Source organism: Montipora capricornis, chromosome 6 (assembly GCF_036669925.1).
Source record: "Montipora capricornis isolate CH-2021 chromosome 6, ASM3666992v2, whole genome shotgun sequence".
In the NCBI taxonomy this organism is placed as follows: domain Eukaryota; kingdom Metazoa; phylum Cnidaria; class Anthozoa; order Scleractinia; family Acroporidae; genus Montipora; species Montipora capricornis.
The window spans coordinates 9,126,351-9,140,533 of NC_090888.1; the positions used below are offsets into that span (position 1 = coordinate 9,126,351).

Genomic DNA, 14,183 nt, shown 5'->3' on the forward strand with positions numbered 1-14,183 from the left:
GTAAATAATTTTTTTCCTTCTCTCTCTCTCGCCCATCCTCTCTTGAAATCACTTGCCTTAATTGTTGACTCGCACCGCGCTTGATAGCAAATGCATTATTAAAGCGACTTACAAACTGAACATTTCAAAGAGAAATATTTTTTATTTGAATTCTATTTCCAAACCTCTTGTCTAATGAAAAATAACCTCTGTACGTAAACGGAGTCGGTGTCAAAAAGTTGCGTTTCGTTTCCGGAATGGTAAGGGCAGGAGAAAAGATAGAGGGTCACTTCGCCTGTCATTGTTATTTCGCTTCGTGTATTAAAACTCTCGAGAAATAAAGATAGAATGTGAACGCAAACTCTCTGAATGGTGAAAAGCCTGTCAAGGAATATTAACCATTAATGTCACTGTTCCTTGGTATCAACATGCATAATTCGCTTTTAAACACATAACACAAGGCGCAATGGAACTAGACAACAGACGTATTGGGTTTTTTTTTTTAGGGAAACACTGCCTTGCGGCTGGTTAGCCTATGCGACTTCCAGCTTGCGTGACAAAGAACTCTCCAGCACTACGAGCTGAGTGGTAAACAGGAAGTGCTGGATCGGACAAGAGTATTGGCTAGTGAGCAATGTACAAAGGCAACGAGCCAACAAGCTTGGGGGAAGTCGCTGCGCAGACTTAAACCACACCACGCAGGAGCGACCCAATTTTAATGACGGCAAAGCGATATATCCAACCCATCTCCAAAGAGAGAGAGGGAGGGAGGGGGAGAAATTTGCCAAATTGCAAACGTCTAGATGATTTACTACAGAAGACAAACTGCCAAGTGAAGCTTGGACGACTAACTGAGGCTTTTATAGCTAGACCCTGTCTATTAAAATAGCCAGTTGCACAGGTTCTACCATGTAGAAGGTAAGCATTACACCGTTCTCTTTAGCACTAATGAATGAGGCTTTAACAGATTTGGCCAGTGCAGGTCTACGTTATAATCTGAGATCTAGGAACGAAGTCTTCATGTCCTCGTTTTATTTACAAGAAACCCGTTGATTGTATGACCTTGAACGGCCGACTACAAAGAACGCGAAGATAACTATCGCGACATAAATAGCCCTTTTAGTACGGTCACGTAACATTAACCGTATTTACTGATAGGGCTGTAAAATAAGAATAGATACTCGTTTATGTGCACAATACATCGAAGCAAAAGTCTACAAATACCTTCAAATACTTACTCCTGCATAATATTTCAAATTCCGTTTTCCGTGAATCTTCTCATGATTACATGTGTTACATACGAACCATGGCAATTACTAGCTTTACAATCACTGGTTCCTCGTTAATCCAGTTTGTTATTAGACTTGTTTGCATTACTAATTAACACGAAAAGGGATCTTTTGGAAATTTCTAACAATGTATCCTTTAATCTAACCCAAAATAATTCAGATATCCAAAACGTCCTATGCATGATCCATTTCCTTCATTTTTGGGTTTGTCATCATTATGATTTGCAATATTTCAGGTTCACGTGTTCACAAGTTTGTTTTTGTATCTTGAAGATGTTTAGATTTCCAATTACAAACTCTGTTTTGATTGGTCACTCTATCTCACTGTGTAAAATAGTTCACCCTGAATTCAAAATAAATACGTTCCGTTTCTGAGAAAACAAAACAACAACATTCTTTTGCAAATCGTACCGGGTATTCCTGATTTCTGTATTAAATTTAACTTTCATTTTCCAAATGGTCTAGATAGCACAAGTGTTGCTAATATTTTTATAAATACAATGAAACACACTTTTAAGTTTAAGGAACATGCTTCGATGTTTCAAACATCATTTTGCAAGTGTTACATACCACGTGCTTTCATTTAAACGCATACCTGAGGTAGCTCCTATAGTTGTGTTTACGAGCAAGTGATCTCCTTGGCTAGTAATACGATGAAATGTTGATGACCTCGGTACATTGTTAACCAAATACGTTCCAGCAAGTTTCCTCTTTTTTCTGCTGTTACGTCTCAGCCTTTTCTCTGTAATTCTGCTCGGTTCTCGGGCACGTCTATGTCAATGAACACGCAAATCACAACTAATGTAAACACGTGTGCTTATCGAGACCTGTATTTCTCCTTTGGAATCAAGTCTTTATTACCATTGAGAATCAAATAACTGTACAGCCTTTCAAACTACATCACATTTATTTTCTAAAGAGCTGATCACAGTCTCCACTGATGACATCAAATCTCGTAAAACTAGAACAGAACTATATACACAAGATGGCAGTGAACACGATCGCTAATATGGCTAGTTGAACAAAGGATAGAAGCTAGACCACTACAAGAAACAAACTGTTTAACAATAACAAACTAAAAAACGCAATAGACAAAAAACTTATCTCCGTAGTCAATGGTACACTGAGCGGGAGGCTGTTTGTTCGCGGTGAAAATGGTACAAGCGTGAGGCCATTTGTTCGCTGTGCCAATGTTTTTACTATGTCCTCAGAAAATTCCAATATGGCGTCCATTTGTTTGTGGAATTATTGCCTTTGTCGCTGTCATCTTCAGAGTAGTTCTCAATAAGGTACCCGCTGCTCATTAAAGATTTTGTATTTTGACTTGTATCACTTTCAATAGTTGCGTCCATTTCAGTTACATTCGAGTGTATTTTTGTTTCATTCAGTTCGCGGAACGACTTGTTTCAAAGCTGACGCTTGACATCTTTTAGTGTGGGTCTATGCCTTTCTTTGTATGTCTATGCCTTTCTTTGTATGTGTTTTGAGTGCCCTAAGAAGAAATCGATTGAGCCAACGCAACGTCGATCTTCAGTAATCCGAAACAACGCATCACAGTGCTCTTCATGATCTTGGATTACGTGTTTGCTTTAAATAACCAATGTAAACAGCGTCACGTGGCTTCTATTGTGCATTACCCAATCAAAACACCGCCACGTGCTTTTCTATTGTGCATTGCCCAATCAAACACTGCCACGTTATTCTATTGTGCATTTTGCTACACAGGAAAAAAAAAACTGAAATCAAACGTCTTTTATAACTCGTGCCCCTACGGGCCCGAGTAATAAGACGCACATGTTTACTTTCGTAAACACTTTGCGTGACGCTTCAGACACAGTCTCGCCGGCACGTGCTTTAAATAAACCTATTCCTTCCCGAATAAAACGGAGAAATCTACCCATTTTCCGACTGGGATTGCCATAGGGCAACCCAGTAAAAATCAAATGAATATTATCGGCGCATCTTACAAACCTTGAATGAAGATCTTGTCTTTTCACGAAGAGCACTTTACCGTTTGAATCAGCGAATTATGCACGGTAGAACCGAAGATATGTTTTTTTTTTCGGTGTATGCCGTGATATTGCACAATGCCCTCTTGCTGGCGCAGGCTTTAGAAAAGTAAACTTTTCCCTCCAGAATTCATTGTGTAGGCATTTCAAATCGCTGTAATCAAGATTAAAGGTGTATAAATAATAAATGTTTTAGCTTGTATTTTTAGAGTAATTTGTGTTAGCACTATTCATCGTATGAAAGGCCTGTAAGGCTCCTGGGTGTTTTTTCGAAAATCGTTGAAGTGACATGAAAACTTAAAACACTTCTTTCTCTAGTTAAACAGAAAAATCCAGCGTATCGAAGCGTATTAATTAATCCTTTACACCACAAAGGTAATAAGCCGTTGGAGCAAGAAAAAAAACAGGTATGATCTAAAATAGATCGGCGACGCACTCATTCACAGGCGGTGAGCGGTGAAAGGAAAATGAAATGGAAAGTTATCTTTCGTATATCGTTACTTTTACTTGTAATTTCTGACATATTCGCCTTAGCAGCGGTGATTTATCACCCGATTCGCAACCTTTTTATTTTAGGAATGATTTCACCCACTGCAACGGTACACGAAATGAAACAAACGCAAACGCGTTGAGCCAGCCAAACATGCGGTGATATTCAGAAGACGACCACAGATGTGGCAGCAACAAGAGTCATTCAAACCAAGTCTTGATTATTCAACCAAAGTGGACATTTATCGCCAAAATGTTGAAATGCAAAGCTGAATACATTCTTCGGAAACCAGTAGGGCAATTAGACATGCAACATTTTCTTTGAGAAAAAGCCGCTACAAATTGATGTACAACAGTGAATATTCTGCCCTCTTTTACACGAAACTCTGCGTGTAAAATTTTACACGCACTGTCAAGAATTTGTTTATTTACACAAAGTTTCGTGTATTTTTTTACTCGCGCGTAACACGCGCGTATTTTGCGTGTAAATTGCGCGCAATATGACGGACCTACGCCCATGATACGCGCGTGTAATGCTGCTATTCCTGCGGCCAGTACTGTACTCGCTTAAAATGTTACAGTATGTATATCTTTCTGGTAGGAAATACGCCGTTGTTCATTGGACTAAAATGTTACAGTATGTATATGTTTTCGGTCGGAAATACGCCGTTGTTCACTGGCTTAAGTTGTTACAGTATGTAATGTTTGGGACCCAAATTACGCCATTGTTCACTGGCTTACGGATGTTCGCGCTAATTGTTTGTGCGTAACGTTATTGCGCAGGTAGCGTGACTGTAATATGTCACGCATTACTTCGAGCATTGGTGAAGTTGAGGTTTTAAAAACTTTGCAAAACCCGTGGACGATAATTCTTGCACAGCGTTGGATCAGAGAAGATCGCGATCAGTCAAAATTGATTAAGAAATATTTACGAAGTCAAGTAGACTACTGCACGACTGATATTCGCGTTGTTTTATCAGTTGTGCACTAGTCTACTTGACTTTCAGAGATATCATAGAAATTACTAATCAAATGAAGATGATGCCTGCTTAAAACTTCGTTGCTATGATCGAGAAAGTTTTTTTTCTGGGGGGTGGGGGGGGGGGTAAAAACCTTTCATCCCTTCAGTGATCGATCCTCTCTTGGGTTCTAGTCCTTCGCCGACAGGTCACGCAAAAACGTGACAAACGAAATTTTCCAAGAGCTTTGCAAAATCACATCAACTTTACTCGTTTAGATCATCAGTGACCCCTATTTTTTTAGTCATGAATCACTTACTTTACTTACTATCTACAAAATATGATGAAATGAAAAAATTCCCACCGTAAGAAGTTACCTTATTTTTTTAACATTTTCTTTCCTCGTGTCATCAAATTCCGGTAGTGGTTGCAACGGATAAAGCTTATGAAAACGCTCGTCGAGGATGAACTCTACTGTTAACGTCATCCCTAGCGGCATGCAGTTATCTAAAAATCCTACTGCTAAAAACCTATGCACAGAAACCTTCACTCTAACAGTTTATTTTTTATGATTTTCGATGGATGAGCAGATGAGGCTACATCTCGCTATTATGACCGATAACTTTTTCCACTTCCATATTCTCCGAAACAAAGTCGGTGACCTCCACTTTTTTTTCTATTTTTGGAGTATGTACTTTATGACAAAACTCTAGGCGAGAAAGTAAGAAAATCTCACCGTAGGAAGATTTTGGCGCAAACGTCCTCAAAATGGTAGTATGTATATGTCTTTGATAGGATATACGCCATTGTTCACTGGCTTAAATTGTTACAGTATGTAGTGTCTGGTATTCAAATTACACCGTTGTTCACTGGCTTAAAATGTTACATGTAAATTTCAGGGACACCCAACGTCAATTATCGGAAAATATCTGTTCGGAAGACGATTTGAGATCTAGAATTTTCGGAACATTTGTTGTAAAATTTCTTGCTTGCCTGCCTCTCCTAGGATTTTCGAACATCTGAAAAATGGTCTAAGTGCCCATTTTTAACAGATTTTTAGCCTAAAAAGGTCACCTAGAATTTTCGGGAGCTTTTTTTCTGGCTGAGATTTTCGAAAAGGTAAGTTTTGATCCATATAATTTTCGGATCACTAGACTTCCAGCTAGGAAATCCGAACAGATGAAAAAATTTTGGGGATAAAAATATGCCTATATCTACCGTTTAAATACTAAAATACGTTTAACAATGCTATGTTTAAGTGGTTTTGGACTATATTCTCATTGGCTGCCCCTGAAATTTTGGGATTCAAAGTATGCCGTTGTTCGCTGGCTTAAAATGTTACAGTACGTATATATTTTTGATCGGAAATACGCCGTTGTTCACTGGCTTAAATGCAGTATTCATCCAAGCCCTAAGCAGGATAGAGATTAAAGATCAGAAAAGAGCACGAGAGAAGACGCGACAGACTGTTAGAAATTTAAGCGAAGAAAGCCTAGAGAAAACCCGAGAAATGTAAAAGAACAGGAAATTTCAATGAAGAACACTGTAAATCTGACAAAAAATAAGACGAGAGACAAGGGGGAAGGGGATTAATCTCCTAATAAATAGAAAAACGAGAGGTGATAATGTAATAACTGCTCTTAAGCGCCCTGGGAATGGAGGGATATCACATAATGCTGATGAGATACCCAATATCATGAACTCATTCTTCTTCCATTGGCCCTAATCTAGCTGCCAGAATTCCTCAGGCACAAAAGCATTTTTCTAGCCTTTTGCCAAAGCAAAATAATGCCGGGTCCTTTCTCTTTAAACCCGTCACCCCTATTGAAATTGAAGCTGAAATCCTGTCTATACCACTTAATAAGGTATACGGATTGTATTCTTGTCCTACTCGCATTCTGAAATCTGCCAGTAAAATCATCTCGAGCCCTCTATGTACCCGTCGAAATTGAAGCATGCCAAAGTCGTTCCAGTTTATAAAGGGGAGGACAAAACAGATCCTAGTAACTATCGTCCTATCTCTCTACTCTCTGTTTTCAATAGAATTTTCGAAAAAACCATGTATCGTAGACTAATGGCTTATTTGGAGATAAATGGGATTCTTTGCGATTCACAGTATGGCTTTAGGGAAAAAACATTCATCTGAACACGCACTAATTGATATAGTAAACCAAATCCAATCTCATTTTGATAAAGGAATGCTTTCTTGTGGTGTATTTATTGATTTTAAAAAAGCTTTTGATACGACTGACCATTGCATTTTACTGCAAAAACTGTATCACTATGGCATTAGAGGTATTATCAATGATTGGTTCCATTCGTATCTCACTGATCGAGTTCAATCAACTCAAATTGGTTCAGAGGTTTCTACTAAATTCACCACGGCTTGTGGCGTCCCTCAAGGGTCCGTGCTGGGGCCTTTATTAGGGACTTTAAGCACCGATGACGGCGACGGCGACGGTGACGGCGACGTGGGTACCGAGCGGAAGGACTGGGGAGAAAACGCCGTTGTGGCTTGAATTCTGAACATTAAGCACTGGCCAAATCTTCAGAGGTGACGGCAAATTGTTTGCAGACTGAATAACTGTATTTTTCTCATCATGCCTTCGTTAAAAATGGCTAGAAATCACCTTCTCATAAGCCATTACGAAGGGATTGTAGATGACGAAGAATTTCTTCTGTTATATGACATCATCACATCACCAAATCTTGATTTAACGTACGATTTGTACGAGCGTTTTGACTTTGATGAACAATAAATGTTGTCCTCTCAGATTATTCTTATGAACTCCTCTACATTACACAACTTTAACTGTGACCTTGTGGTATAATCAGGTATCCTTAACAATTAGAAGCAAACGCTGGAGACCAGGTAAAGGATCGCGAACTTCAAACAAAACAACACAATCTCCATCGCTTCAGTCTCATTCACTTTCGAGAAGCCAAAATCGTGGTTAAGCAACAATCACTCAAAACAAGAACACCTCTTAACTATCCTTCGACTTCATGGAGGTCAGTAGATTTTCAAAACACCAACATATTCAAAAACAGGCCGAGAAAATGAGTTCTTTACTACTCACGTTTTCACACAACGGCAAATTCCCTCTCTTCACGTTGCGACATGACGGCTACGTGAGGGCATTTTCGCGCCAGACATGCGCGTTTGGTAGTTTGGGTTTTCCCAGTAGCCTCTCCCGTCGTCGTCGCTGTTGCCGTCATCGGTGCTTAAAGTCCCTATTATTCCTCTTGTACGTCAACGATTTATTTATTTATTTATTTATTTATTTTTTAGAATGTGCTAGCTTCCTAACCGGGTGGTCCAAGTCCACGTTTGACATGTACCGTTTACATAAATCTATGCGGCGGGACTCGAGTGTTGCGAGACCTGCCTTAATGAGCGCGGTCTCGTAGCTTAAACTTGGGCAGATAATGTTCATTGCTCGTTTCTTAAAGTGCTCCTGTGACCAAAAAATCAATTCATATTTTTCTTTGGATTTCAAAACTATGTTAACAAAACACTAAGTGACCCACGTTTTAAGCCTTGATTTCAAAAAGACAGCTCTTTATTTTAACTGTAATTTTCCTATTTAATGGTCCGCCATTACTAACATTATGTTCTTGAGAGAGATGGATCGAGGAGAAAATGACGTCAAAGGCTCACTAGTTTAAGAATGCAATACGTGTGTACGCCGCAGAATTAATATGCAGCACGGGGGTTTTGGGCTTTCAGACTTTTAAACTCACGCTTTGCATATATAATAAGCTGCGTTCACACGCTGAAATTTTAAGCTAGTGAGCCTCTGACGGCACTTTTCCCTGGATCCAACCGTCTGAGGTCCAATCGGTCAGTTTTGAACGTGAGTAATGACGGACCGTGAAATCCAAAACTTACACTCAAAGTAAACGGCCTTTGGATAAAAATCAAAGCTCAAAATTTTGCCAGTCGGGTGTTAAGCAAACACACTTTCAAAATCTGAAGGAAAAAAGGAAGTGGTTTTTTTGATCACAGGGGCACTTTAAACACTTATTTAAAACGGTTGGCTTTCAGGTAAATGCAGGGTAATTTTTTTCCTTTTTAATGCAGTCCTCGCTGCCTCACATATTTTGTAAAACAAAGACGAAGGCCGGAAAGGTTTGCAATTCCGTGTTAACGAAGATTGTGGCATATTTCAACAATCACATTTATAGGCTTTTTGTGTGAGATGGATGTCCATCCGTGAGCTACCTTGTTTGACTGTGAAATTACAGCACAGTAAGCGAATTTTGTACTGTTTAACTTAACTTTTAGTTAGTAAGATTTGTTATGTTGTTCTACACTGAAGAGAGAGGGTGTAAAGGTTATCAATAAAACTGAAAATCTTGTGAAAGAGATTAGCGTGCATGCAACTTCAGTTTGAGTTGTTGATTAAAATTGTTGGTTATTGTTTGCAAGGCTTGTTTGTTTACTGCTGTCAGATCATAGGCGTAAACTTGATCACAGTAAACTGTATCGTCCTTTGTAAACACTAATGACGATAGCCTGCGAGCAGGCCCTCCGAGGGACTGGGGTTGAGGGTAGAACCGCAGAGAGAGAGAGCCTTCTCGCAGGCTGTAATGACGATTAATTAATTTTGTACTTTATGCAGAAGCTTAATTACAATGCGACCTGTATTAAGAGGCCACCTATTAAGTGTCCACCGTCCATTAAAAGGCCACTTGAACATTGGCGTAATTTGGATCCGAAACATTACACACTGTAACATTTTAAGCCAGTAAAAAACGGCGTATTTCCGATCCAAAAATTATACATCGTGTGACATTTTAAGTCAGTAAACAACGCCGTATTTTCGATCGCAAAAGTATATATACTGTAACATTTTAAGCCAGTAATCAACGGCGTATTTATAGTTACAGTCGGTATACAGTTTGTTATACAGACCATAGTTACTGGCTTAAAATGTCACAGTGTGGAAAACAACATATTAAGCCATTATCTAAACGCCCGATCGTTATGCTCTTTGGAGGCGTTGTTTTCTTAAATTGTTTCACTCGTTCTTCTGACTTCTTCAGCGTGTTTTGGTTTGTGGCCATGGTTAGCAACTATCTTCCTTGAACTTCTGGGATTAATTCGTTCTCGTCGATGCACTTTTGATATTTGATGTCGATGTCTTTAAGTCGCTCCTTTGTCGAGGAATTTAGATAACCCGAGTCTAGATGGAGGTTCTCTGACATATCATTTCGTCAGGCAAGACCGCGGTTTCGATCCTATCATGTGGATCTCAGTGGACCAGTTGCCGCCGATAGCTTGATGGTGAAGAGCTTTGTCTGAAAAAACCATATCTGTTTGTCTCCATTTGTACTCGATGGAAGGATTGAAATTGCTAAGTTCTGATTGGCTATTAGAATTCTAGCCAATGGAGGTAATGTGTTTTCGATCCATATAAGCGTAGCTTGATATTGTGTTTCTTTAGAAGGCTGAAACCGGTATTTTCCTTTCTGAATGCTGCTTGCCTGACCAACTGATATGTCAGAGAACCTTCATCTAGAGTCGGGTTATCTAAATGCCTCGACAAAGGAGTGACTTAAAGACATCGACATCAAATATCAAAAGAGCATCGACGAGAACGATTTAACTCCAGAAGTTCAAGGAAAATAGTTGCTGACAATACAATACAATACAATATTCTTTATTTTGAGAGGGTAATACATGATTAACCCAGTAAAGAGTTTTCTAACACATGGCCCTCTGTAATAATACCACAGAAGAAAGACCACAACACCGGGAACTACATGCCCTACTCTTTGCGACAAGCGTGCGGGTTCTTTTACGTCCCACAGGATTATGAACATTGAAGGGTTGTGAGACGGGACCTCCGGCTTATCGTCCTTATCCGAGAAGACTAGAGAGTCTAACCATTTGCAGATGTAGTTACAAAGGCAGCACTTTCTCCTCAGTTGTTTAAAGACCCTGAGTGTTGGTCCGGCCGGAGTTGAACTCACGACCTCTCGCGTGACAGCCCGGTGCTCAACCAACTGAGCCACCGGTGCGCGGTGCTGACCATGGCCACAAACCAAAAACACGCTGAAGAAGTGAGAAGAACGAGTGAAACAATTTAAGAAAACAAAGCCTCCAAAGAGCATAACGATCTGCTAAGAAACGCAGAAAAAAGGCAAGCAAAGCCTGTAAAAAGCCAGCTATCTCACTGATACAGGGCACAATGTAACAGGCGTTCAAAACCAAAATGAACTCGGGCCCGGGTCAAACCTTTAAAACCAGAAGGTTTATTCCACTCCCTTCCACCGCCGATAAACATATCGGTCGAGCCTAGAATTAAATTGGCGCAAAAGCGTGAGGTCATAAGGTAACATTCACATTACCGCTGAAAAAATCCGTCAACATCAAGAAACTGAAAACATTATTTTCGAGACCAACTATTTTCTTGGAAGAAAACGTATCACACAGCAGTATATAGATTCAAATGTAAAGCATCATGGGGCAAAAGCCATTGCCAAACGAAGTTTAAAGGAACCACCAAAAGAGGCGTCCATTCAAATAGCAAAATTATAACAAAGGCAACACAAACCAGACCACGTACAAGGGAGTCGTGTAGGCCTGTCAACCCTTATTAACATTTCACACAAGAAACAAATAATTTATTACACCCCTCAAGCTAATTGTTACTTATTATTTTGCAACGACCAAACAAATATCTGATTACACCCAGCAAGCTAATATTACTTAATACCTTGCAATGTTCCTCTTCAAAAACCTCTAGTTTTGAGCAGGAATAATGAATCCGGCTGAAAAAAAATTAAGAGACAAATAATAATGGTGGATCATTTGGAACTGATGTCACTTCAGAAAATAAACATGTAGGGAATTCTGACATAGTCACTAACTTGATCCAAACTGAGTAAAGAGAAAACCTCAAAAAGTAACTAAAAAATCATCAGAACTGGTTTATCACACATAAATTACTTGTTCGTGTTATTAAGAAACGAGTAACAGTGAGCAACTTACAAAAAGGGATGCTAATCAACGCAAGGTCTTCGACGACTAGAAATGACTCTGCTAAAATTTGATGATTTAATTAATGTGGTTATCCATGCATTATCCAATCTACTACAAAAGCTTTCAACTTTCATAACAAAAATCAATTATTCCTAGTATGCAAAAAAAGGGTAGAACTGAAGTGCAAAGCTGAAAAGTTCTCAAGACAACTAACAAATGGAGCAGCAAGGAGAACAAGGCATTTCATACTCGAGCAAAATGCGGAACTGATCATGCAGTGATGCAGTTTAAGTTCAACATGGAACGAGGTGAAATGACTGTTCCATTGCTCCGAACAACCCAAGTAATGGTTTCCTTCGGTGAGATTCAAAGTTGTAATGAGAACACATACACTATACCAGGCTCTGATCTTGCTTACCTTTAAGGACGGTGCCTACTAATTAAAGATATTTTTGCCCCGGTTTGTGATTATGCAGGAAATGTAGATCTGAACAAGTGTTACTGAAATCCAAAAAGAAAATTGGGGGTAACCACGCATTTTTCAAAGATAATTGATGAATAATAATTGTAAAAAGCTTTAAAATACAAAGCAATGTATGGCGTTCTTTCTCAAATTGAAGCTTCATTATCTCTCAAAAATGCATGGTTACCCCCAATTTTCTTTTTGGATACCAAGAGTACTTACTAAGATCTACTTTGTCCGGATAGTTTTAAAGCGCGCAAAAATATCCCTGTATTTTTAAGCATCACCGATAGGAAACCCGAGTATCTCGAGATGGGCAGAATGTATGCGCAATAACAATAGTAGGCACCGTCCTTAAGTCAGACGCTAAGGCTAGTAGACATTATTAAAGGGTTTGTTATGGGCTAAAACTGATCGAATGCATTCTTAATCGTCATTTGCTTTGTGACACCCTCAATTTTAAATCTAAACGGATGCAAAAACTAAAACCTTCTCCCTTCAGGAATAATTCAAGATACATCATGTATTTACTTTCTCGATGTGTAAGGAAAGAATGGAGGGCAGTATACATCTCTATCACTCAAGAAAGAAATAATTTATTACACCCCTTAAGCTAATATTCCTTATTACCTCAAAATGACAGAAAAATAACTTATTACACCCAGCAAGCTAATAATTATTATTACGTACCTTGCAATGTTCCTCTTTAAAGCCTTTTGAGTAGGAATAATGAATCCGGCTGAAAAAAAAAAACAAGGGATAAATAATACTGGTGCATCATTTGGGTGCGTCATTCGCAACTGATCATGAGTGACGGTGATCACTTCAGAAAATAAACTTATACGGAATTCTGACAAAGTCACTAACTTGATCCAAACTGAGTAAAGAGAAAACAACAAAAAGGTAACGCAAAAGTCATCAGAACTGGTTTATCACACATAAATTACTTGTTCCTGTTATTAAGAAACGAGTAACAGTGAGCAACTTACCAAAATGGATGCTAATCAATGCGAGGTCCTCGACAACAAGAAATGACTCTGCAAAATTTGACGATTTAATGTGGTTATCCATGCATAATCGAATCTTCAACAAAAAATTTTAACTTTCATAATAAAAATCAATTATTCCTAGTATGCAAAAAAAAGGGTATAACTGAAGTGCAAAGATGAAAAGTTCTCAAGAGAACTAACAAATGGAGCAGCAAGGAGAACAAGGCATTTCATACTCGAGCAAACTACGGAGCTGATTATGCAGTGATGCAGTTTAAGTTGAACATGGAACGAGGTGAACCGACTGTTCCATTGCTCCGAACAACTCAAGTAATGGTTTCCTTCGGTGAGATTCAAAGTTGTAATGAGAAGGCATACATTATACCAGGTTCTGATCTCACTTAGCATTAAGTAAGACTTTAAGGCTAGTAGACATTATTAAAGGGTTTGTTATGGGCTAAAACTGATTGAATGCATTCTCAATCGTCATTTGCTTTGTGACACCCTCAATTTTGAATCTAAGTGGATGCAAAAACTAAAACCTTCTCCCTTTAGGAACAATTCAAGACACATCATTTACTTACTTTCTCGATGTGTAAGGAAAGAATGGAGGGCAGTATGCATTTCGATCACACAAGAAAGACATAAATTATTACACCCCTTAAGCTAATGTTCCTTATTACCTCAAAATGACAGACAAATAACTTATTACACCAAGCATGCTAATAATTATTACTACATACCTTGCAATGTTCCTCTTTAAAACCTTTTGAGCAGGAATAATGAACCTGGCTGAAAAAAAAGAAATAAGGGATAATAATACTCGTGGATCATTTGGGTGCGTCATTCGCAACTGATCATGAGTGACGGTGGTCACTTCAAAAAATAAACTTATACGGAATTCTGACAAAGTCACTAACTTGATCCAAACTGAGTAAAGAGAAAACAACAAAAAAGTAACGCAGAAGACACCAGAACTGGTTTATCACACATTAATTACTTGTTCGTGTTATTT

The 14,183-nt window shown here is 38.8% G+C and overlaps 1 protein-coding gene across 3 annotated transcripts in view; it reads right to left on the reverse strand.

Annotated features, from left to right (window-relative positions):
• Nucleotides 1-14,183, reverse strand: part of LOC138051458 (tetratricopeptide repeat protein 28-like) — a 51,834-nt gene that overhangs the window by 36,266 nt on the left and 1,385 nt on the right. For all 3 annotated transcript variants that reach the window (XM_068897653.1, XM_068897655.1, XM_068897654.1), the window contains exons 2-5: nt 13,912-13,960; nt 13,169-13,216; nt 12,870-12,918; nt 11,451-11,505 (exon numbers count right to left, since the gene is read on the reverse strand). The gene's annotated coding sequence lies outside the window, so the exon portion shown is untranslated. The remainder of the gene's footprint in view (nt 1-11,450; nt 11,506-12,869; nt 12,919-13,168; nt 13,217-13,911; nt 13,961-14,183) is intronic.